Raw genomic sequence first — 24,572 nt, 5'->3', positions numbered from 1 at the left:
TTTTTAATATTGTTCCCCTTTCATGCTAATAAGTGTTTTGATTTGGATGATAAACTATATTGTCACCCTTGCTATAAAAATCCAGAAAATACTGAGGCTCATGGGTGGCTCCGTCGGTTAAGCGTCTGACTTCGGCTCAGGTCATGATCTTATGGTTCTGGGATTGAACCTGCTACAGGCTTTGTGCTCAGCAGGGAGTCCGCTTGTCCCTTTTCCTCTGCCCCTTCCCCCCACTCATGTTCTCTCTCTCAAATACATAAAATCTTTTTAAAAACCCTAGAAAATATAACGAACAGGCACAGATACCATTCATAATTATAATAAAAACCATTATGAATCTTGGAATCACATCACTGGATGTGACCATATCCTACAAAGCCATGGAATGGAAACCAGGGTGCTCCTGGCACAGGGACGGGCAAGGAGACCCTTGGGGCAGGGTCAGGAGGGTAAACACTGGCTCATGGGGGCACTTACATCATTGACTGGCAGAGTCGAGATGGCACTGTGAATCCCCAGTCCTATATCCAATTATAAGGGCAGCTGCTCAGTCACAAATACTTACCTTTCCAGGCTTCCTTGCAGAGGGGGTGGTTCCATGACTCAGTCCTGTGTAAGTGGAAGTCCCCTGGGAAGGGGACATGCATCCAGATAAAAGCTTGAGAAGGAGGGACACTCACTAACGCAGGTGAAGTGGAAAGCAGGGAGAAACCTGGTTCTGGTGGTGGCCCCTGACTGCTCCCCTCCATATCAGTGTAGCTGGACTTCCACTTGCATCTGATTATAGCTTTTTACTGATAAACCATCTTCAACCAAGCTCGGGTGCATGTTAGGAGGGGTGGGGGGCAGGGGGGAGTTGAGGGAGGGGCTCTGACAAAGCCAGCACAGCCCATTTTTCCAGGTTACAGTCCAAGAAGCAGAGCCAACCTCCCCGTTCTACACCAGCAGGAGAGTGTGCGTGGGCTCAGGGTTGCGATTCCATAGAGCCTTCTCCACTGCTTCCCAGAACAAAGCCAGGGCCAGTGATCCCCCACCACCTGCTCTATCTTTCTCCATAGCATTCATCTCTATGCAGCACACCACAGGTTTTTCTTACTGGTCTAATTTATTGTTTGTCTCCCCCACCTAGAAAGTAAGCTACAACAGGGCCAAAGTGGCTGTGTGTCATGTTTACACCTGCATTGCCAGGGTCTGGAACATAGCTTCATCAATATCTGTTGAATGAATGAATGAACCAAGAATTTAAAACCCAGATGGACCATCTTTCAAGTTTAACATCAACGGAAACACTTTCTGAACCTATTTTTGAAATATAGTTCCTGTGAGTCCTGCTTATATAAATTACTAGAGGACACACTTGGGATAACCAAGGCCAAATGGGGTGAGTGTGGCAAGGGTACCAGCAGTGAGAATCTAGTGAACTGTAGGACCGTCTGAAACAAATCCAAGGATTGGGACTATCACAGGCAAGAATGAAAGAGAAAACAGGGAACCAGAGTTAATAACAATAGATGGGAGGGCACAGGTGAGAAGAGGGGAGGGAATTTATGTAAACTATGTCTTCATCACTTATATTTAGGTGTCTCAAGAATCATTCAGAGGTTTAAGTAAAATTAGAGGTACAATAGTAAACAGGAAAAAAACCATAAAATACAATCAACTAAAGTCATTTGGTGGAAGGGAGAGAAGGGGAAGGAAAATAGAAATATTCTAATTTGGACATTCTTCATATGTAGGGAGAAAATAAACACCGTCTAAGGAAATAGAGAATTAAGGATATCATAGCATGGTAGAATTATAAAGATAACCACAGGATCAAAAACACAGCTTTGCAAATTGTCAGAAGACATATACACAAAAAATAAAACAAAGAAAACAGAGACCATATGGTGGAAATTGACAACCCCCACAAAAGCTATAAAAGCAAAAAGCATATCACAAACCATGACAAAAGTAACACCAAATGTATCTGCCACGTCGGTAAATGTTAATGGGCCATACGTGCCAGCTTAAAATAAAGAAAAGGACTCTCAGACCAGATTACAAACAAGATCTGCTGAAGGTAGAAGGAGTCACACAGGTTTCACGAAAAAGGATGGACGATGATGAAAACACCCCGGGGGACGGTGGTTCAACACCGTCAATGTGCTTGATGCCGCTGAACCGAATACTTCAAATGGTTACAGTGGTGAGTTTTTTTTTTTTTAAAGATTTTATATATTTATGTGACAGAGAGACAGCCAGCGAGAGAGGGAACACAGCAGGGGAGTGGGAGAGGAAGAAGCAGGCTCCCAGCGGAGGAGCCTGATGTGGGACTCGACCCCGGAACGCCAGGATCACGCCCTGAGCCAAAGGCAGACGCTTAACGACTGCGCCACCCAGGCGCCCCTACAGTGGTGAGTTTTATGTGATGTGTTTTACCACAATTAAAAAAAAAAGAAAAGGATGGGCAGAAACATTACAAACAAATACAACCCAAGAGAAACCAGGGGTCTTGATCTGAATATTAGATAAAGCTGAAGTCAGGGCAGGAAATATTGAATGAGAAAAAGAAGGGATCAGGATGAGAGTCACCACGAGGATGTCAAAGTAATGAATGACTATGCACCAAATAACATAGCCTCTGCATTACGGAGCAAGGACTGCCGGGAATAAATGTAGGAAGAAAAAGACAGAGTATGCCAGTATTCGTGTATTTTAATTAACCTCTCAGTCCATTACAGATTAGGTTGACAAAAACATAAATAAAAAGACAGGGGGCCAAATACCTAATTAATAACATTGTGTGTGTGTGTGCACAGATGTGTGTGCATGCCCATGTGCATGTGTGTATGTGTGTGTGCATGTGTGTGTGTGTGTGTGTTAAACAGAACCTACTTTCTATTCAAATGTTCTTGAAAAAGAACACACAGAAAGTGACTATCAGGCCACAAAGAAAGTAAATTCCAAAATTTAAAAATCAGATAACATTCTCTGATCACAGTACACTACAATTTGAAAATATTTATAACGAAAACCACAAAACAAAACAAACTCTACCACCAAGAAGTTTAAAAAACTCTAAAAGAACTTGTGAGTCAAAGAGAAAGCCACAAAGCTAAAATTTCAGAATATGTAAATAATAATAAAAATATCATATCTCAGAACCTGTGGGATGCTCAGGCAATGCTTGGAGGAAAGTTTATAGCTTTAAATATTGATATTAATAAACAGAACATGAATTAACTATCCAACTCAAAAAGTTAGAAAAGGCCAAATAAATTCAAGGAAGTCATGGGAAAGCAACTGATAAAACTGAAATGAAGTTAAAAACAAGGGAAGGAAGGAATAAATAAATCCAATTTCTGGTCTTTGAAAAACAACGAACCGGTGGCTGTTGGTAATCTAGAGGCGGAAGGAGGGAGCGACCACATGGCAATTACCTATGTATCTGTTTTCCATTTGTACTCCTCCACTGTCCCTTTTTCCTCCAAACAGGCTTTTGCCCAAGCTATTCTGTAGAATTTGCCCTGGTCAAGGTCACCAAAGGCCTCTGTGTTGCTAAATCCAGTGGTCAACTCTCAGTCCTTTTCTTACTTGCCCCCTGGGCAGTGTTGACCCAGGGAATTGCCCCTCCTGCCTCTGGGATGCTCCGGACCCTCTCCTGGTTCTCCTTCTGCTTCTCTGGCCGCCACTGCTCAGACTTTTCCCCGGGTCCCTCCCCATCTTCCCGTCTTCTGTCCTCTCCTCTCCATCTCCACTCACTCCTGAGGAGCTCCTCTCCTCCCAGGGGCTCAAACACTCTACACCTTGATGACGCTCTGGCCTCAAGCTCTCGCATTATCTCCACAGTATTCACTTGACATCAGCAACGGGAGACTTGCCACACATCAAAAGCTTAACCTTCTCGGAACTAAAACCCAGATCTCTTCCCCAGTCAACATTCCCATGATCGTCCTGACCTCACTACATACAAGTCCATCCTTCCGGTCGCTCCCATCAGAGCCCCAGGGCCATCTCTGGCCCCCCTCTTCCTCTCCAAGTCCACTCCAATCCATTAGCTGCTTCCTGTACCCCCTTCTCCCACTACAGGCCAGCCCACATGGTTCCTTCAGGGGCTTCCTTGGCAGCCAGAGGGATCCTGTGAAAACCTGAGTCAGATTATGTCACTGCTCAGCTCAAAACCCTCAGTGGCCCTCGTCCCATCAGAGCGGAAGCTAAAACTTTCCTGTCCATCTTCTCTGGTCAAGTCCCTGTCTTCTCTCTGTTATTCACTCCACTCCATCCCTGAGGGCTCATTTTATGGGTCAGCTTGACTGGGCCAGTGGGGTGGGGCCAGATATCTGGTCAAATATGATTCCAAGTGTGTCTGGGAAGGTGTTTCTGGGCGAGGCTCCCATGTGAGTCAGCTGACTGTGTGAAGCAGACAGCCCTTCCCAGTCCACCGAAAGCCTGAATAGAATGCAAAGACTGACTAGGGGAGAACTTCTTTGCCTGGCTGTCTTCCGACTGGGACATCAGTCTCTTGCCTTCACACTTGGACCCGTCCTGGCACTCACAGCATCAGCTCTCCTGGTCTGTAGCCTGCCAGCTGCAGATCGTCGACTGCTCAAGACTGCACGAGCCAATTCCTTGTAGGAAGCCTCTTTATGCAGTTACACCTGTATCTGCAGGGTGTCCATAGCTATACAGCAAACTCTGTCTACAGGGTGTCTGTATCTACAGCGTATCTATATCTACAGCGTACCTATGTCTATATCTGGAGCGTGTCTCTATCTATATCTACAGTGTATCCATATCTAAGGTGTGTCTGTCTCTATCTACGGCATGTCTGTATCGATATCTGCAGCCTGTCTATATTTATAGCGTGTCTATAGCTACAGTGTGTCTGTAGTCTACAGCTTATCTGTATCTCTGGTGTATCTACACCTACAGCATGTCTGTATCTATAGCGTGTCTAATCTATAGTGTCTCTCTATCTACAGCATATCTATGTCTCTATCTAGAGCGTGTCTCTATCTCCCGCCTGTATCTGTATCCATAGCATGTTTGTATCTCTAACTATTGCATTGTGTATATCGACAGTGTATCTATATCTTGTGTATCTGTATCTTTATCTGCAGTGTATCCATATCTATGGTGTGTCTATATCTACGGCATGTCTGTATCGTTATCTACATCACGTCTGTATCCACAGGGTGTCTATGTCTATAGCATGTCTAAATCTGTATCTACATGTCTCTAGATCTATATCTGCAGCATTTCTATATCAGTATCTACGGTGTATCAGTACCTGCTTCTACATCTGCCCATTGGTTCTGTGTTTCTGGAGGACCCAGACTAACGTGCCACCTGCACCCATCTCTTCTCCCAGGTAAATACATGATTCTTCCCTCATAGCCTCAAGTCACCTGCACCCAAGCCCCTCTGTGACGACCCTATCAAGTCGTGCTCTTTCTCAAACTCCTTCCCTGTTCTCATATTGTTTTTCTCTCTGGCACTTAAAACATTCTAACAGTCCCATTGATTTTATATACACGTTTTAGTCATCTGTCCATAAGAGTAGTGCTTTTCATTCGTTTTGGTGCGTCGCCCGATCCCCAGGGCCAATAATGATGCTGGATGCAGGGCAGGTGCTCGGTAAAATGAGGTGACCAGACATACTGAGATAAGAGCAAGGGATCCCACCCACTCAGCTCTGTCCAACTAAATCGGAAAACCTCGACAAAATGAGGGAATTTCCAACAAAACAGAAATTACCCAAAGGATCCAGGAGGAGAGAATCTAAACAGACCAATTGCCAAGAAGAAAAACTGTCAAATCGCAAATCCAAAGTCTAAAATAAGAGCAATGCAAATTAAAGCCATAATGAGACAGCATTCCGGAGCACAGACAGCAGGACACTTCCACACCCTTCGCTCATCACACTGGCAAAGATCAAGAAGGTTGAGCGCTCCCTGCGTCTGCCGGATTATGGCGGGGGAGGGGGCGTGGAAAGCCTCTGCTTCACTGCTGGTAGGACGGACATCAAGGTCATTACTGGAAGGCAGTGTGGTGTGCAACAAAGTTACAGATGCACATGCCCCCTGACCCAGCAATTCCACTTAAAAATTATCCTCCAAATATGCTCACAAGGGCAAAGTATGTACAAGCTCGTTCATACGCAATAGCAGAGCACAGGCTCAGGGAAACGTCCGTCCGTAGGGAACTGGGTTCAAAAGTGACGGCTCCCCATACATGAAGGATACAGATATCAGAAAGGCCCAAGCAGCTGTCCAGGAGGGCAGTCTGTCGGCTGCCCCAACGCACCATGCTCACACGCCTCCCATTCTCCAGTCTCTGTCCCAGCTGTCCTCACGGTTTGTGACTTTAATCCCGTCTACGTGCTGAGGACTCTTCCCTGAACTGTAGTCTCGGATACCCAACCACCCCTGGATACCTGCCTCGCGTCCCTAGCAGGCATCTCATTCTTGACACATCCCAAACCAAACTCCTATGCTACCTTCTAAACCTGCTCCTCCTCAGTCCCCCTCTCAGCTGACGGCAGCTCCATCCTTCCAGTAGCTCAGGTCAAAAGAATGGGAGCTGTCCTTGACTCCTTTCCTCTCATGCCCAGGTCCAACCCATCAGCCAATCTCATGCATTCAAAATCCACACAGAATCACCACTTCCACAATGGTCCAAGCCACGGTCCTCGAGGATTTCAATACTCTTAAGTGATTTCTCTGCCCTCACCTCCCTACAGTGTATTCTCAACACTGAAGCCAGAGTTCTCTGTGCTTTTCATATATTTTAAAAATATATATTAAATCTTTTCTGCTTGAAACTCTCTAATGGCTTCTTATTACCAAAGCTCTGGTGACTCTCCATGCTGCCCCCTCGTACTTGTCTGACGTGGTCTCTGTCATGCCCCTTTGTCTTCCTGTCCAGCCACATGGGCCTCTTTGTGTTTCCTCCAATATTCCTGGTGCTCCTACCTCAGGGCCTTTGCACTTGCTCTTCCCTCTGCCTAGGCATCTGTGCACAGCTCATTCTCTCAGGAACCTCAGGTCTTGGTACGGATGGCTCTTTAAGGAGGTCTTCCTGACCCCCCTGCACCCCAATGCCCTGCTTGCTGCTCACTGCCACGCTCTTCAAGGGCTGATGTACTGTCTCCTCCATTTGAGGACTGTCCATCTTCCCACAACCCCATCTGTTCCATGAGAACAAGGCTTATCTGGTGCTATGTTTCCTGCTCTATCCCAGCCTCAGGAACTTAGGTGGGAGCATGGAGTAGGTGATTCAGACTCTGGCCTTGGGGACCCCATCTGGAGGGTAGATGGTGGCATCAGGTAGGAAAATGCTGAGACAGAAGAAGCCCCAGGGGTAAGAGAAGAAGAAAGTCAGAGAAAGCTTGCAGAGGAAGTCTAGGTGGTTGTCTAGACTTTGCTTGGCTTTTCCTAGGGACAGGGAGCTCACTACCTCGTAGCCCATTGCCCTTTTAACTGTTCAGTTAGCTGGAAAAACTTTTATAATGTGGACCAAATCTCTCCATCGTTCCCAGCCTGGTTCTCCCTGCCTCCAGTGGCCCTTCTGAGACATGGAGCCAGTAGCAACGTGCCATCTCCCTCGTCTCTGCTCTTCCAGGCTGACGTGGAAATGAGGTTCTCCTTTCTCCGAGGGGAGGCAGCATCACCCTTGACCTTGGCCAAGGCCTCCATGAGACTGTCCCTGCTTCTGGGCCCCATGACCAGGCCAGCTTCTGTATTTCCCTGGAACCCTTTCTCTTGAGAGCAAAATCTACTCCAGTCACTGCCCAGAGGGAGATATGTGCGGATAGCAAGCACGAAATCCAGGCTGGTGGAACCGTGTGTTTGTGTGTGTGTGTGTGTGTGTGTGTGTGTGTAGGGGGCGGGGCATGCTGAGGGCCTCTTGACATCTCTCTGTTTCACAGGCTGGGCAGTGGGAACAAGGTGTTCACTATTTTTTATGCCTCATATATACATTTTACGTATATTCTATTATACAGAATGAAATATTTTGAAATCAATAACGTTAAAAAAAATTGGTCATGGTTTCTCCAAGGGGAAAGTTATGATGCCTTATTTGGACACTTGGGACCTCTTTCCACCAGATTCCTATTACTGTTTCTACATTTATGGTCTGCACCTCGAAGGACTCTCCAGAATTCCCCAGTGTGCTCCCACATGCTGGGAACACCTCCCCTTTCTCTACTTGGCAAGCTCCTACTTGTCCTTCAAGACCTTGCTCACAGGGCACGCCGTCCACACAGCGTGTCTTTGTGATAGTCGGTACCACACGGCACTGTAGAGGGCCTGGGGTGGTCATAGCCACTGGCCTTGGGGCAGGCCTGGGTTCAGATCTCAGCCGTACCCCTTTCAAGCTGTGTGACCCTGGGTAAGTCACTTAACCTCTCTGGACCTCAGAACCCACCTGATGCCACTCCAGGTGTGTGGGGCCATCCTCATTGCTGGCCAACAGGGACTTTCACCACTGTGGACACCCCCTGGGTAGCTGACAGGTCTGCTTTGGCCCATCTGGGCACTGCCAGGCCTGTCACCCCACTGCAGCCCCTGCACTGGGGTACATCATACCTCAGAACAAGGCTTCAGCAAATGTCAGCTTCTGTTCTGCTTTTGTGGCAACCAGGCCTCAGCCACGCAAGGAGCGCAGGAAACTGTCCTGCCATCTCCTTCTGCTGAGAGCCACGTGCCCCTGTCCCTGGGGCTGCCGATCCTCCCAGGCACTTTGCAGGTGGCCTGGCCCCCCATTGCCAAGAGCCTGGAAGAAACTGGGGCCAGGCCACCAATGCTCCTCTCGCTCAGTACCAAGGCCAACGCCTCCTACGAGGCCCTTCAGAAGCCCTCACTGATGGCATCTTCTGCCAGGCCTGCGTTGGGTGCTGGGGGTACAGACTTGAGTCAGGTGTGGGCCCTGCCCTTGAGGGTTCTGAGCTGGTGGGAGAGCCACACGGGGACCCCCAAACAAGAGCGGGAGGTCCACGCTGCATCAGGGGTGAGTGCCTGGGGGCATTGGGGGCAGGGCTTGGGCAGAGGCAGAAGGGGGCTCAGGGAAAACTCGTGGGGAGCTGGTGCCGAGCTGCGGCTTGAGCGGGGTCAGGAAGATGAGGAAGGCGTGCAGGAGGAGGGCACAGCCTGAGTCAAGGCCATTCAGAGGCTCCCGGTGGGAGGTACAAAGTGCTCCTGGGGGGGGGCGCCTGGAGAGGTGGGGGAAGGCATTTGGACGTGATCCTAGGGCTCCGAGAGCAGACATGGGCGCTTCTTCCCAACTCTAATAAGGACAGGAGTCCAGGCTGATGTGTGCTGGGTATTTCTTCCGTGCGAGCACTTTCCATGCACTGTCTGCCTGAGCTCCCCCTGCGAGGCAGGCACGTTATTTCCCCCATGTACAGATGGGGAGACTGAGGCTCAGGGAGGTAATGGAACTTGCCCAGGGTCAGGTGTCTAGTTAGCGGCAGAGCCGGGAGCGCAGCCCCTGGGCCGCTCTGGTGCAGGGCCGTGGGCTGGAGGGCTGGGGATGGTGGGGGGGCTGGCAGGGCCGTGGGCCACCAGAGGGGAGAGGTGCAGAGCCTGGAACCCAGCTAGAGGGCCCACCGGGAGGACGAGGGTGTCCCAGCTGGCGTCTGCTGCTTCCCTCACTGCGAAGATAAAACTGAGCACCTGGCAATTTGAATAACAATGAACGCTTCCAGAAGGCTGCGAGAGAGTCGGTGACAATAACAGTTAGCTGACAAAAGCAGTGGAGTCACGAGGCCCAACATGACTAATTGCCAGGTGAGCTGCAGACAAGGCGCCCCTCCGCCCGATGATAGCGGGGTTTGGACGGCGCTGACTCTACGCCAGGCGTGGGGCTAGGAGCTCTCAGCACGCCTCCCACTGATTCCCACGGCAACCCAGGGCGGTGGAGGTGTTAGCATCCGCATCTCACAACAAGCCAACAGGGCAGGCATCCTGAATGAACGGTGTTCATAGGGTAAGACCGCAACCCCACGGAAGTGAGAGTAGAGTCCCCTAGGGCAGAGCTCCTAGCCACGAAAGAGGCGGTCTTGGGAGACTGCCTGGAGGAGGTGTGCTTGTGTCATACAAGTGTTGGGAAGATGTGACATAAAGGCACGATGAGTTGCCCCCTCACAATTCACGCCCCCAAAGAGGTCCCCTTCCTGGTCCCCAGAAGCTGTGAATGTGGCCTCACACAGTCTGCTGGTGTAAGTGGTGGACCCCGCGATGGGCAGATCATCCTGGGTTATGCAGGTGGGCCCAGTGTCATGACGAGGGTCCTTCAAAGAGGGGCGCAGGAGGGCCTGAGGCAGAGGAGGCAAGGAGAGGACAGAGACAGGTCAGAGCAGAGCCCCGACTGAAGGCACGAGCCACGGAACGTGGACGCCTCCGGAAGCTGCAAAGCACAAGGCAGTAGATTGCCCCCTCCAGCCTCCAGCAGGAGCCAGCTCGGCCAACACCTTGACAGCAGCGTTCCTAAGACTAGTCTTGAACTTCTGGGTCATGGCTTCATGTCATCTTTCCCCGCGTTAGGCGAGAACTGGCAGGTGAGCACGGGCACAGGTCCTAGCCCAGTATGGACGTGGCTCACAGCACGTGGAACGGCGGGCAGCCCTCCTCTCCGAAGCGCCCTGGGTACCAGTCATTTCCTGCTAATGGGGTCGCCAGGGAAGGTGAGAAGCTATCCCAACAAAGATCTCATTTGTGGACAAACCGGAATTAGTTTGCGTTTTCTAGGACACTGTGTCATTTGAAAGAACTGAATGTGAAACCTCACTTTCTCTCCCTGAGAAAGGAGATGGCTGTCGTCCCGGGGAACGGGAAGGCCAGACGGACGGGGGAGGGAAGGGCGATGCTCTGGTGTCGGCTACTCTCTGTGGATTCCACAGATAGGACGTCGTGTCTGTGTTTCTAGCAGCACATGACTGCTCTGCGGGATGGGGACAGGGATGGGGCAGCATGGCAGCAATGGGCAAAGGGCAGGGCATCCGGCCCTGGCATCTGAGGCCAGGTCCCCACATCCTTTCTGCTGACCTTGGTCCTCTGAGGACACCCCCTCTTTAAGCCCCGGGACCCCACGGCTCCCAGTTTTCTCCTGCCTCGGGGTGCTCCCCCCCGACTACATTGCCAGTTCTTCCCTCCCCCCCAGGAGCTCCCACACACTTCATCCTCCCCTCAGGTGACCCCCAGCCCCTCGGATTCCATGGCAAGCACCGTCGGCCAAATCCAAGCTGGGTTGCAGCCTAGACCTTCCTCTGAGGTCCTCCTCAACTTGTCTGCGGCCCTAACATCGCTCCCTGAGGCTCACAGGCGTCTCAAACGGCAGACATCCCACATAGCTGGTACCCAAAGCCACACCCACCCCCAGGGTCCCAACCCCATCAGTATTTCCCCAGCGGCTCGGTCCAGGATCCCAGATATCCCCTCTGGAGCCCCCCTCTTCCTTACCATCCCCCCATTCTCGCAGCCAGTCTTGTGGGTGCTGCCCCCCTGCTTCTGCCACCTCTCTGCCCACACTCCTGCACCCCGACTTTCCTTCCGATGCATGAGCGCACCAGCTCTCTCTGCCTCAGCTCCAAGGGCCTGGCTTCTCTGGCAGGCCGTGGGGAGCCTGGCAGGGCTGATGGCCGAGGAGGGCCGATCGGGTGGGCGCCCCACAGACACGGGGCTGGAGGCTGCTCTGGCTTTGTCGGCAGAGGCCGAGGGTCGGTGGGGAGTGTGCCTGGCTCGGGGAGCTTCATTATCCAAGCCCTGCATGCAGCCTTCCCCCCGGGCCTTCGCCCTCCTGACTTCTGGACGTTTCTTGGGGTCTTTAAACATCTACATCCTAAAGGTTAATTTTTAATGCTGCTTTGGTAAATATTTGATGCCATGGCTTTCACGAGAGAGCCGCCTTCTGCATTAAATGCCACAAAGGCTGGAGACGATGTCCTCTTTGACCGCAGTCCCCATCACAACCCCACCTCCTCCCACTCTACAAAAATAAAGACTCTCCTTTTGCCTCCTGTTATGAATTTTTCAAGTGCTTTCCACATCCATTCTGGTCCCCGATCGGCGTCTCCATTAGCCAGAGAGAAGGTCAGAGGGGTTTTAAGTTGAAAGACACTGCAGAAACATCCTGTCTCACAAGGGAAAACGAAGCCCAGGGAGGGGCGAGGCTGTCCAAGGTTAAACAGCAAGCCAGTGGCGGAAGGAGTCCGACAAGCAGCCATGACTCCCAGCCCAGGGCTCTGCTCCGGGCACTGGGATCTGCAGGAGGACCCAGACTGTCCTGGCCTCGCCCCATCCAGGGGGCACTGATGTGATAACAGACCACATGGGCCTGACTGTGATGAGAGTGGGGAGCAGGGACAGAAGACCTCTGGAGGAGGGTGGGAGGCCTCGGGGAGAAGGGCAGCCTGCGCAAGGTTTTGAGAGATGAGTAGGAGCTCGCAGGGGAGCTGGGGTGGGGAACCCAGTGACGTGACCAGGCTTGGTCACGTGTCTCATGGGCAGAGATGGGGTCTGAGCCATTCTGTGTTCCCAGCCCTGGCTGGGAGGGGAGCCCAGGCTTGGGTCCATATTTTGCAAATCCTTGTGAGATGAATGTGCCTCCTGGCTCCAGGGCTGTTTATACTTGGCCCTCGAGTGTTCACGGCTCCTGGTCCCCTGCCCCGGCACTGTGCAAATCTCTGCACTCCCTCCTGGGGACCGCTGCCCTGACACTGTTTTTACATTACTGTCCCCCTGGGCTGCCTCCAATACCCCGGCCTGTGCCCCAGGCCCCTTCTCTGCCCTCGGGCTGGGACAGAGGTGGCAGGAAGGGCTGAGGCTGGAGCCAGGGTCACACCCAAGCACGTGAACGTGCATACAACACACACACTTCTGTGCACACACAGGACACAGACATCGCACTACACACACACTGAGCCCAAACCACATACTCACACTGCACACACACACACACACCCCACATGTGCCCCCAACTACACACACAGTATATACCACACATGGCCGCTACACTCACGCTGCATACACACCGCTCACGCACGCACACACCCTAGACTTCGGCTTTCCTGGCTGGCCCCAGAGCCAGGGAGAAGGCTAGATGCATATCCTGGGCAATATGTCCTGGGCCCACCATCCCTCCTGGGGCCCTCCTGGTGTCCACCTGGCTCACACCTGTCCCTCCTGCCCCTCTCCGCTCCTGCTCACCTGGGACCCGCCCCAGTCCTCAGGATGCACGTGCAACCTTTCTATGTCTTCGCTTGCTGGTCGTGCACAGCCCAGGGCTCCAGCCACAGCCAGCGACAGCACGCCCCACCGCGCCATGCCTGGGACCCCTGCTCCACCTGTCCTCCAGTGGGGTCCTTCCTCACCTGTGGCAACAGCGCACGTCTGGGGTAACCCCCTTCCCTGCCCCAGGTCCAATGCCCCCGTAATCCTGTCTGCACCACCTCCGACACGTTTCCAAATCAGACCACCAGCCCCGAGCCTAAGCCGCCATAGTCTCCTCCCTGGGGCACAGCAATGGCCTCCCCATGGCCTCTTTGCCTCCACTCCCGCCTCCTACCATTGGCCCTGCCCACCGTGGGGGCCTCTCGCCAAAGCTCCCATCTGACCAAGTCACTCGCTGCTGAAAGTGCTTTGCTGCCTCGTGGTTTCCTTAAACTAATGGACACAATCTCGCCATCGAGACAGCCGCTCCGTGGCGTCATGCCTTTCCTCCCTCTTCGATGCCAGCATCGCCTGAGGAATGGCTTTTTGGGGAAGAAGAAAGCAGCGCTCCATGAAATGGACACCTTGGCCAGGGATCCATTAGATGCCAGAGGTGGTGAGGATGTGCCCCTTAGGGTCACGTGAGTGACGGCATCGGGCAGGGCCCAGGTGGGGACACAGCCGCGGGGCTGTCATGGAATAAGGCATTTATTCTAGGAACTCTTGTTTCCACACTCTGGGGGAGGGAAGGTCGAGAAAGGGGAGTCGAAGGCTCGGAGGAGGGTCCCTCAGCTGCACTGGATGGGAGAACAGGACCCATGTGCAGGGGCCTGGGACCTGAGGGCAGCCGAGGGGGCCTGGGGTCCATGGAAGGGTCTTGCCTTCCGTGAGCTCTCTGGGGCATGTCTGCGGGATCTGCGGCCTAGGGTCAGCAGCCAGGAAGAAGAGCCGGACACAGACGGAAAATCTGCAGACACACAGGGGCCCGGGTCACCTCTGCAGCCATGCCTCCCTGGCTCTGAGACCTCTAGGGCCCCGTGATGCTGTTTTAGGCTTCCCGAAACTCAGACAACTCCGGCCAGCCTTACCAGGGAAGTGGATTCTGGGATATGAAGACCCCAGGGTAACCAAGCTGACAAGAGAACAATCTAGCACAGTATCCCTTTTTCTCGTCTGGTTCATGAGCTATGACATAAGCTTTTAGCGCCCTCAGCTTGGGGGAGGGGGTGGAGGAGGCGTTTGGCAGGGACCCCTTTTCCTGCTGACCCAGTAGACAGAGACAGGGAAAGGGGATAGTTTGGAGGTCCTCAGCACATCCTCGGATGGTGTTCCCATGATTCCCCTGCCGGGGGGATTATTTGCTTCCCTGCTGATGTCTCAGAGAGGTGAAGCAGCTAGCCCAAGGACACACAGCCGGGCAGCACAGAGCCCGGTGCTAGCCCAGCCCAGGGGACCTCGGGGGACACCGGGGTCCTTGTTGCCACCCCTGGGCTGCCACACCCAGCAATTCCTGAAGCCACAGGTCCCCATGCTTGAGGCAGGTTGGAGCCACCCTTTGAGGCCGCAGCCAAAGCCATTGGGCAAGGAGCTTTCCCTAGCACCCTCCGGGCGCCGTAGAAATAACAGGAAGACTGTTCTGGACGGCGTTTATGAGGAGCAGGTTTCTCTTGGCCTGCAGGCGAGCGTTGGCTTCCATCATTCTGACGGCAGCGGGCTGCCCGCTGGGAGAGTCTCCCTGCCCCAGCAAGCATCTATTCTTGGAAGCAAATATTTTTGCAGTTAAGGCCAGAGTTTTAACGATGGAGGGAATAAAGAAGGAAAGGTTTCCTCGTCCTCCCTGGCTGCACCGATGGAGGTAAATTCCTGGTTCTCTTGTCCTGTCGTGCCTGATCTGGGAGCCGGGCCTATCACGAGCCGCTGAACTAAATGGTTTCGGGGCACGGAACAGCCGCGGGCCCAGCCTCGACGTCCCTTCCTGGCAATCTCATGGTGTCCACGTTACCTGCTGCAGCCCACGGGGCAATCAGACGGGATTCCCGTCCAGTTGGCGGGAAGGAACATCCTCCCTTCTCGCAGGCAACGTTCCCCCAGATGTGCCCAGGCCTCCGTGCAAACATCTCTTTGGTTTTGTTTTTTGTTTTTTGTTTTTGTTTTTGTTTTAGATTTTATTTATTATTTGACAGAGAGAGACAGCCAGCGAGAGAGGGAACACAAGCAGGGGGAGTGGGAGAGGAAGAAGCAGGCTCCCAGCGGAGGAGCCTGATGTGGGGCTCGATCCCAGAACGCCGGGATCACGCCCTGACCCGAAGGCAGATGCTTAACCACTGCGCCACCCAGGTGTCCCGAAACATCTCTTTGTTAATTGCTCACTCAAATTGGCATCTTTGTTTAAACAGTAGCTGGCCACCATGACTGGATTGGGGAACCTGAATTGATTCCAAACTAGTGTGTTGGCTGGGCAGTGTGGGTCCCCCCTGGGGCCGTGTGGCTGAGAGTGGGGACAGGACTGCAGGAGCCCCCTCCAAGGATGAGGCATGTCTGACCATGCCACGTGGCAGCATGCCGCTGGGAACGGGGTGCCATGGGGCTGAGCGTCGGCTCTGTGCTGGGCTCCCGGTGGGCTCCACCTCTGTCCTCCCGATGCCTCCATCTTCACATCCAGGCAAAGGGACCTGGAAGGAGCAGTGACTTGCCCAAGGTCACAGGGCCTGCAGATCCGGGTGGCTGGACTCACGGCCCTAGCTTGTCCACCCCACAGAGTTGCATCCCAGGCCCAGAGGCAGTGAACTCCCATGTGGAACTTGAGCTGGAAGAGGGGTCTGCAGACAGTTAAGTCCGGTCTAGTTCATTCTGAAAGTGCATCTTCAAAGAGACTTTTCCACAACCTTCTCTAAGGTATATTTGCCCTGGGGCTGAATACGCTGACTTTCCAGGTAAGGAAAGTGGCCGGGATTGATTTTCTGCCCATCACTGGCTGGTGATGTGCCTCTCTTATCTTCCAGCCTCTGCACTTGGCCCAGGGCATGGCCAACCCTCAGCAGGCCCGGGTTGAAGGAGTGAATTAATGGTGTCCGGCCGCATCCTCACCACAGTGCACACTGTGCTGAGAAGCAAAAGCAGACAGGACTGGCGAGTTGGCAAAGGGACGGCCCAAGACGTTCCCTCCGGTGACCGAGGGCCAGAGGGATGACAGGAAGTTCTGACCAGTCCTCCTGCCTGCTCATCTCCCTTACTTTCTTTGCTCCGGGAAGGACCAGGAAAGAGTGGATGAATCTCCTTTCCAGAACCACCTTGCCTCTTGCCCCGGCTATAACCGCCTGGGATGCCTGCCTATGGGTGTTCCCGGAAGCACTGGGATCCAGTTTCACAAGCATGTAAGGACAGGCTCGCTGCTCCGCACTAAGATTCTCAGACCACGAGGCAAGCAGATGGTCATAGATGCTGAACACATGAGCGCTTGAAACGTTATGTGCAGTGGCAGGCCAGTAAACATTTAACGACCAGGTCTTGAGAGGAAAAAGCCTTGATTTGTAACATTTGCTGCCCATTTCCATGGTGTAAATACCATCAACATGATGTCAGAGTTGGGAAGAGATTCACAATAACCAACATTACGTAAGTTTCACTACACAGACACAATAGATATAAAAGCTCAAGGGTACAGATCATAGGAAATGTAGCAAAATCACTAGGAAGTGACAAGTTTTGAATGTCTATTACTTTTGTGTTTCATATAATTTATTTCTCAGCTTGTATCATTTAATTTTTATAGCAGCTGTATTCAACAATGGGCTCACAAAATCCCTAAAAAATTAACGACTAGCTCTTGTGAGCCAGTGCAAGGTGGCACTGGCACATCTTGGCTATGTTTGTACATTTGTTTTAATGCATATTGGGAAAAATATAACTCTGAAACCAAAGATATGATTGCTTAGAGCAAGTCTGAGTTTTTTTAAAAAAGCGACTTGATTTAAAGCCAATTAAAAATGTATTAAGTAAACAGCACAGGGGAAGGCGATATACAGATAAGACCAACACCCAGGAGCTGAAGTTTGGAAAATAAAAGTTGCTTTATGGAAATGCCTTCAATTACCACCTGTCTTGGGGGTGCAGTAACATAGATGGGCAACCCACAAGAGAGGAAATACAGTTAATTAACAAATGAAGGGAAAGGTGTTCAGCCTCGCTAACAATCAAAGAAAAGCAAACTACATAAAAAATGAGGGGGCCCCATCCTCGCAGGCTGCTGCTGGTGACAGTCCCCTTGGGAAGGGGGCTGGCATTGGTACAAAGAAGCATATCGCTGTCACGCCCCTCGACTCAGTCATTTCCCTGCCTGGAATGTATCCAGAGGAAATAATTCATAAAAGGGAAAACCATAAACACTTAAAGGTGTTTATTGCGGCCCCTAGTCTTCTGGAGCATGTTTCCCCTCCTGCAATATTATTTGTCATAATAAAAACAATGGTAAGACGTACAAATGTCTCGCCGTAGGGGAACCATGCAGTTAATGCTGGCACGTGGGATCTGGACTACTAGGTAGCTGCTAAAATGATATTTAGAAAAATTAAGTAAAACCACAGGGTAATGGCTAATTTAGTGTTAAGTGAATATAATTAGAATGCAAAACGATGCATACATCGTTATTAGAAAAGTATTAAACCAAGTGCCTAAGAAAGCAGAAAATGCAAAACACCCGTAAGTTGTGGGGAGGGGGGTGTCATGTGGCCTTTCTTCTCTATTCTACTTGTGAGCTAGTAGCCACAACAATAATTACGATTAGCATGTATCGAGGCACCTGTCACTTGCGGGGCCCCACGAAGACCCTCACAATCATCCCGCAAGGCAAGTCTACTTGTGTCCATTTTACGGACAGGGCAAATGAGGCCAAGAGAAGTTAAATAATTTCCACAGGCAGGAGGCAAATAGGGAGCTGCCAGGTGGATGGACAGGGACACCTGGGGGGCTGATGGGGATACCCAGCTGCTTCAGCACCTCCTTGGGGCTCCAGAGAGATTCCGAGGGCCGGGAGAGACCTTCCCAGATGAGGCAAGAGGGAAGATGAAGACCCTGCCACCAAACCAAACCAACCACGAGCCCCCCGGACGCCGCCATAGAGCCAGTTCTGAGTCAGAACCCGCACCACATTTTCAGCTGCTGTTGGGCCCCGGCCAGAGAGGGTTGGGTGCGCCAGTGCCTGGAGCGCCAGGCCTCACGCACTTTGGGGGAATCCTCGGGCTCTTGCCCCAAGGGCAGATAGGACCAGACTTGCGCCAAGAACCCCTGTCATCGGGTCCGGCATGGGGCCACGCGCTTTGTGAGCACCAGTCCGGGTTTATCCTCACAGCAGGAGAGACCCAGGCAGAGACACTGCCTCCCACTCCAAAAATGTGGGCTTTGGAGTCAGTTGGACTTGGGTGTGAATCCTGCCCGACTCCGCCACTGTGCAGCTCAGGACAAGCTGCTAACTCTCTCTGAGCCTCATTTCTTCCTCCATACATGGAGCTCAGGGTGACAAGCTGCAGTACGGTTGGGGACATGGCATGACACTCCTTGTTGTGGCTGCTTAGCTCCGCAGATCCTCAAGAAGTGGGAGGTACCGTTATTAATAAAAATGCGATACATTCATTGATCTGACGCTTACTAGGTGCCTGCCACGTGCCGGGCACTGGGCAGATGAGGACGCATTCATTCAACACTTAACGTTAAGTGCCGACTAATAGTAGCTGGGGTATGGCTGAGCACAAGACAGACCAATCCCAATGCTCTTGAAGTCTCCTGACAGCAGAGGAGACAGGCACCAGACGAGAAAACCAACACAGCAACAGGTGGTGAGCACCAGGAGAAGATGAGAGAGGGTGAGGGGGTACAGAGGGATGGCAGTGATGGGGGCCGTGCTGATCTTGGCCAGGGAAGGCCTCCCTGATCAGGTGACATCTGGGCAGGCGCCTGGTGGAAGGCAGAGAATGAGTGGAGCAGGAATCTGGGAAGGGAGAGTTTCAGGCAGAGGAAGTGGCAGGTGCAAAGGCCCTGAGGTGAGAGGGAGCTTGGCGAGCTCCAGGAATGGCACGGAGGCCAGTGTGGTTGGAGCAAATGGGGGAGATGAAAACAGAGGGACTGGGGAGGGGTATCAGATCAGGTTGTGGGCCATTGAAAAGACTTTGGATTAATCTAGAGAGAGGGGAGACATCCACAGTTTTTGATTTACATTTTAAAAGGATTGCTCTGCTGCTGTGGGGGGCAAAGGAGAGAAGCTGGAAGAGATTTAGAAGGTGCTGCCTCAGTCTGGGCAGGAGGATGGTTGGTTACGGTAGAGGGGTGTGGAGGGCGGATTCTGAGCCCATATTTCTGGTGTCCCTGTAGGGTGTGTGACGTGGCAAAGAGTCAGGGATTCTGTCTTGAGCAGATGGCAGGAGGGCAAAGGACACCGGGTGTGCTAGTTTGCAATGTCTACTGAACACCAGAAGGGGCCGCCTGTGAGGACTCAGGGTTTGCACCTTGGGGTCTGGAGTCAGAGCGAGGTTGTAGGGGGGCACACTGAAGCAGACGGACAAGGCTGGAGCTGGCGTGGTGGTGGAGTTCCCACGGGTGGGTGGAGATGGAGAGAACAGGGAGAGAACAGGGTCAAGGAAGGAGCCCTGGGCCCTCTGGGGTCTAGGCCTGGGTTGATGAGGAGGGAGCAGTGAAGGGGAACCAATGAGGGGGCTGGGAGCCACGCAGGGTGGTCCCCAGGACCTGGAGTTCCCCAGGGCTCCCCACTTCTCATTAGCCTTTCCCATCCTCTGTGACAACATGAGCTGCACTCTGCCTAGGTGGCCATATCTCCACTTCCAGAAAACTCCTACTCATCCACTGAAACCCTTTCTGGGTGTTGACCGCTCCCTGGCCAGCTAGTGCTCCGCCCCAAGGGCTGTGGACCCTGGGACAGCTGACTGGTGTCCTCAACATCACAGAAAGGCTGCCACACCCTGACGTGACGCTGGCGGGCAGGAGGAACACTGGCAGAACGGTTTCTGCGTGCCGCGATCTTCTGCGTCTCCTCTGCTGGGCCGGACAGCACTGATGCTAGCATCCTGCTTCCAGGTGAGGAGAGTTCGGCCACATCACCTGCTGGAGGTACACCAGGAATCAAGAAATGGGGGAGCAAGATCTGAACCCAGGTCTGTCTGCCTCTAACAGGTTTTGCATCTAAATGCTCTGTTTCCTGCCTGTAAAAAAAAAAAAAAAAAAAAAAAAATAGAGCTTCGCAGCAGGTGGGTTGATCCACTGAGGCAGGCGGCTTCTGGAGGGAGTGAGCGCTCCATCACTGGCCATACTCGCCTGGGGCGGGGTGGGGGGAGCTCGATGTCCATATCTGGAAACCCTCTTGTCCTGGAGGCTGAGGGGCCCGGCATGAGATGGAGCAATGCTCCAAGAGGTGGAAAGAGAACTGCGGGGGGGGGGGGGGGGGCGCTGGAGTCAGAAGCCCTCAGGGGTGGCCTGAGTCAGGGAAGAGCGTCACCGACTTATGGACCATCATCTCTCAACGGACAATTACAGCAGCCGTTAAAACAGTGTTACAAAGACTTCTCAATAATGCGGGAAGCTTGCTGAGACAGTGTTTTGAATTAAAAACCCAAGACACACAACTTGAAGTGCAGGTGGCAACAGCTAGCTGTAAGGTGGAGAGAGCGAGCTGCGGGGGACGACGGGCTGCACGGGGCGGGGGGGGGGGCATGGGGGGGCATCCATGTTGGTATTTGATGTGATACCAAGGAAAGAAGATACTTGGTCTCCCTTTTTGGCTTCTGGCTTTCTGGAATTTCTCCCTGTTGGCTGGTGGCCTCCTGCAGAAACCAGACATCAAGGATCTGGCCCCGGAGCCGGGAAGAAAGCAATGCCCGAGCTTTAGTGGGAGGACGGTTCTGGGGTCGGGTGAACTCCGAGGCCTATGAATGAGTTCTGTAAAGAGCCAGAGGCTGTTCTGGGTCAGGGAGGCAGGAGGTGAGAGCGGCTGCTGCTGCAGGGGCTTTGCTGGCAGGCAGAGGCCTGTGGGCTGAGAGGGGCCCCGCACATCAGGACCCAGAGTCTGGTTCTACCTTAGGTCACATGACATCTGCAAGCCTCTTGCAATTTCCAGGGTCACTGTGGTCTTCACTTGTGCTTTTTCCTTTGTCTGAGTGGCTTTTCCATTTTGTTCCCACCTGGTGAGCTCCTCCTACCTCCCCGGGCCTGCCTCCTCCTTGCCTCCTCCTCCTCCAGGAAGTCCGCCCTGACTCCTCCCTCCCCTGCAGTTCATCGTGGCCTCCCCAAGCTCTGCAGGGCACCTTGTATAATTGCGGTTGTTCTCTGTCCTGCTCCGTGAACCCGGGAGCCTCCTGGGGGCAGGGCACCCCCTCAACCACTAAAGGCACCCCCGGGACAGGTCAGAGCCTGATGCTGTTTGGTTCTGCATGATCTTGGGTGCTAGGCCACTTTCTGCGCACACCCAAGCCTGGCTCCTACCGGGGGGCCAAGTTAGTCAGGGACCCCATGGACTCCAGAGATAGCCCCCCAGGCTCCCCGGGCTCTTCAGTCTGGGAACTGACGTCTCAGAGACCACTGTGCAGAAGAGCTCCCAGCTCCATCAGCATGGCTCTGTCCCCACTCTTCGCTCTTCGAGGGGCAGTCCCCAGACCGGCAGCGTCGGCCCCTCCCAGGCCCAACCCAGATCACACACATCAGAACCAGCAAATCTAACAAGACCGCAGGGGACCGAACGCCACTGAAGTTTGAGATACACAAACAGCCATCTTCCCAGACCAAGTCAGGAAGTTTCCCTCAAGCTTGGAAAGACTGAGAGGCCACGGGGGCTGGGCAGCCTCCTCTCCTCCTCACTGCCCCATCACACGCCCCCCACCCCCACCCCAACTCTTCAGGCCTCTAGGTCTGACCAGGGCCTGTGACCTCAGGGAAGGTTTTGCAGGATGAATAAGAGTGTTCCCCAGGGAGGGGTGCATTGGTAAGGGCTGGAGGGGACCAGGCCGGCAGGGGAAGGACTGAGGCAGGACGAGGCAGGAAGAGGCAGTTGGCTCAGAGTCCTACTTGGTCCTGGGAGACCTGGAACTGGGAGATCTGGCTCCAGCCCACAGACTTACTGTGTGGCCTGGGCAAGTTGCTTCCCCTCTCTGGGCCTGTTTGTTCATCTGTAAAAGGGGATAATTAAACTCATTGCACTCAGTTCCCACTGCAGGAGTCACGGGGGCCAGCACGTGGAAATAATTACGGCGGGCTGTGTCTACATGGTCCGTGCGGCCATGGCTCCAAGCGGCTCCCTGTGCAGGTCAGAGGGAGGCAAGCAGCAGCCTGAGGCTTCAGAGAGAGCAGTGGGGTGGGGGGCACCTCGGGGGCTGGGGTTGGGGAGGAGAGTGGAGGCTGGGGTCCCGGGTGGGCATTCGGTCCTCATGATGGCACTACAGGGTCAGGTGGTGATTGTCCCCATTAGACAGGTGAGGAAATCGAGGCTCGGGCAGGTGAAGCAACCTCGAGGGGTTAAGCTGGGATTCAAGGCAGGCGTGTGTGCGATGCCGCTGCTGGTCCCCCTGGGCCCGCAACCACAGCGAGGAGGGGCACGCATCCGAGACAGCAAGGATGACAGCGCAACACCTCGGGGACCCTTCTGGCAGCCGCAGGCTAACAGCGCGATGTGACGGGGAGTCCGGCGAGTTCGCTGAGGCCACGCGGAGCCCTTGGTGGTGCCCCAGCCGCCCGCTCTTTTCCCCTTTAGGCCACAAGGGCCCCTGGGGAGGGCAGCAGCACGGAGAAGCGGAGAAGCGGGCCTGAGGGCTGGTGTGAGCTGACAGGTGACAGAGGGGCCGCTCAATCAAGCAGCATCTGCGGCTCACCCACCGTGGGCCGTGAGCACCAGGCGCAGAGGTCCCTGGGCTTGGGTTCTGGCTGAGGGAGAGCGTGGCCTGACATCAGTGATGGGATTTGTCACAAGGTGGGAGGTGCAGGGCCAAGGACAAACCAGGGGGAGCGGGTGGTGGGCCTGGGCCCGGTGGGTGGGGGCTGGGGGGGGGTGTTGGCTGAATGCTGAGTGGGAAGAAACTGAGGGAGGGAGGGGAAGGGAGAGAGGGGAGGAGGGGGAGGGAAAAGAGAGAGAGAGAAGGGGGAGGGAGGATAAAAGGTAGGGAGGAGGAGGGAAGGAAGAGGGGAGGAAGGGAGGGGGAAGGGAAAGGAAAGGGAGGGAGGGGAGGAGGGAGGTAGAGGGAGCTGAGCTGCAGCCCAAATTGTGGGTCCTGCTGCCCTGACAGCGTGAGGAGGGCAGGGTGACCGAGGTGCTCCCTGCATTTGGCCGGCAAGGGCAGCAGGCATGTGGGGGGGGGTGCGGGGGGGGGATGGTGCTGCCTGAAACAGAAGGGCACCCAGTCTGCACTTTGAGGACGAAGTGAGCCAGGGGAGCGGGAGAGCTGAAGGCCCCACTCCTCCCCCCCACACACAGGCCAGCGGCCGGGTGGCTGGAATGGAGCATTTCTGGAGCTGGAGCTGGGTGGCATGTGTCTGGGGCCACGGAGTGGGGGCTGGGCGGAGGGGCTGCTTTTTCAGTGACAGCTGGGAGACTGCCTCAGTCTTACACACCAGCCGGGTTTCTGACTGGAGGCTCCCCCTCCCCCCATGGGCAAGACCCCAGCAGAGAGGCTACGGGCTGTAGGGTGCCACTCAGCCCTGGGGTGGGGCCCTGCCTCAGTCTCCCCTTGGCTGGGTGACCTGGGTAGGCCAATGACTTCCTCCGAGCCCCCAAGTTCCCACGTCTAAAAATGGGGCACAACATCCTTACCCCAGCAGGCAGATGGGAGATGACAAAGTGGCATGTGGCCGGCACGTGGCTGGCCCATGTGGGGCGCTGGGTGAGTGCTGCTTGGATCTCCCCATCAATCCTGGGGGCAGGACCCCTACCCACCCGAGAAATGAGCATGAGCATTGACAACATGGGACCAGGCGGCGGGTCAAGCCCCTCCCTAAGCATCCTCCCCTTTAATTCTCAAGACGGTTGTGACCCCTGGGAAATCTTCATGGGGAAACTGAGGCATGGGAGAGAGAATGACTTGCCCGAGGTTGCAGAGCCGACGATAGGTGCATGTGGCTCTTGGACCCGGGTGGTCAACTCCAGCCCCAGACGGATGTGCTGCTCGCCGTCATGCCAGCCATGCTGGTAACACTCAGAACAACGGGCTTGTGGCTGCGACACGTGGGACTGGGGGTCCAGCCGCGTTCCAGTCAGAACAGGACAGGCAGTCTGGCAGGACTCTGAGGCCTGCTAGCGGTCTCAGCTGTGGACAGGGGCAGGAAGGGCCGGAGGGGCCACCAACCAGAAAGCCGTGAACCAAGGGGCAGGGTGGCTAGTGTCCCCAGGGAGGA

General features: G+C 53.9%; 1 protein-coding gene across 2 annotated transcripts in view; it reads right to left on the bottom strand.

Annotated features, from left to right (window-relative positions):
• Positions 1–24,572, bottom strand: part of SHISAL1 (shisa like 1) — a 75,369-nt gene that overhangs the window by 6,291 nt on the left and 44,506 nt on the right. The window lies entirely within an intron of this gene.

Source organism: Ursus americanus, chromosome 17 (assembly GCF_024610735.1).
Source record: "Ursus americanus isolate L20-20 chromosome 17, mUrsAme1.1.p, whole genome shotgun sequence".
Lineage (NCBI taxonomy): Eukaryota > Metazoa > Chordata > Mammalia > Carnivora > Ursidae > Ursus > Ursus americanus.
This window is presented reverse-complemented; position numbering and strand designations above follow the sequence as displayed.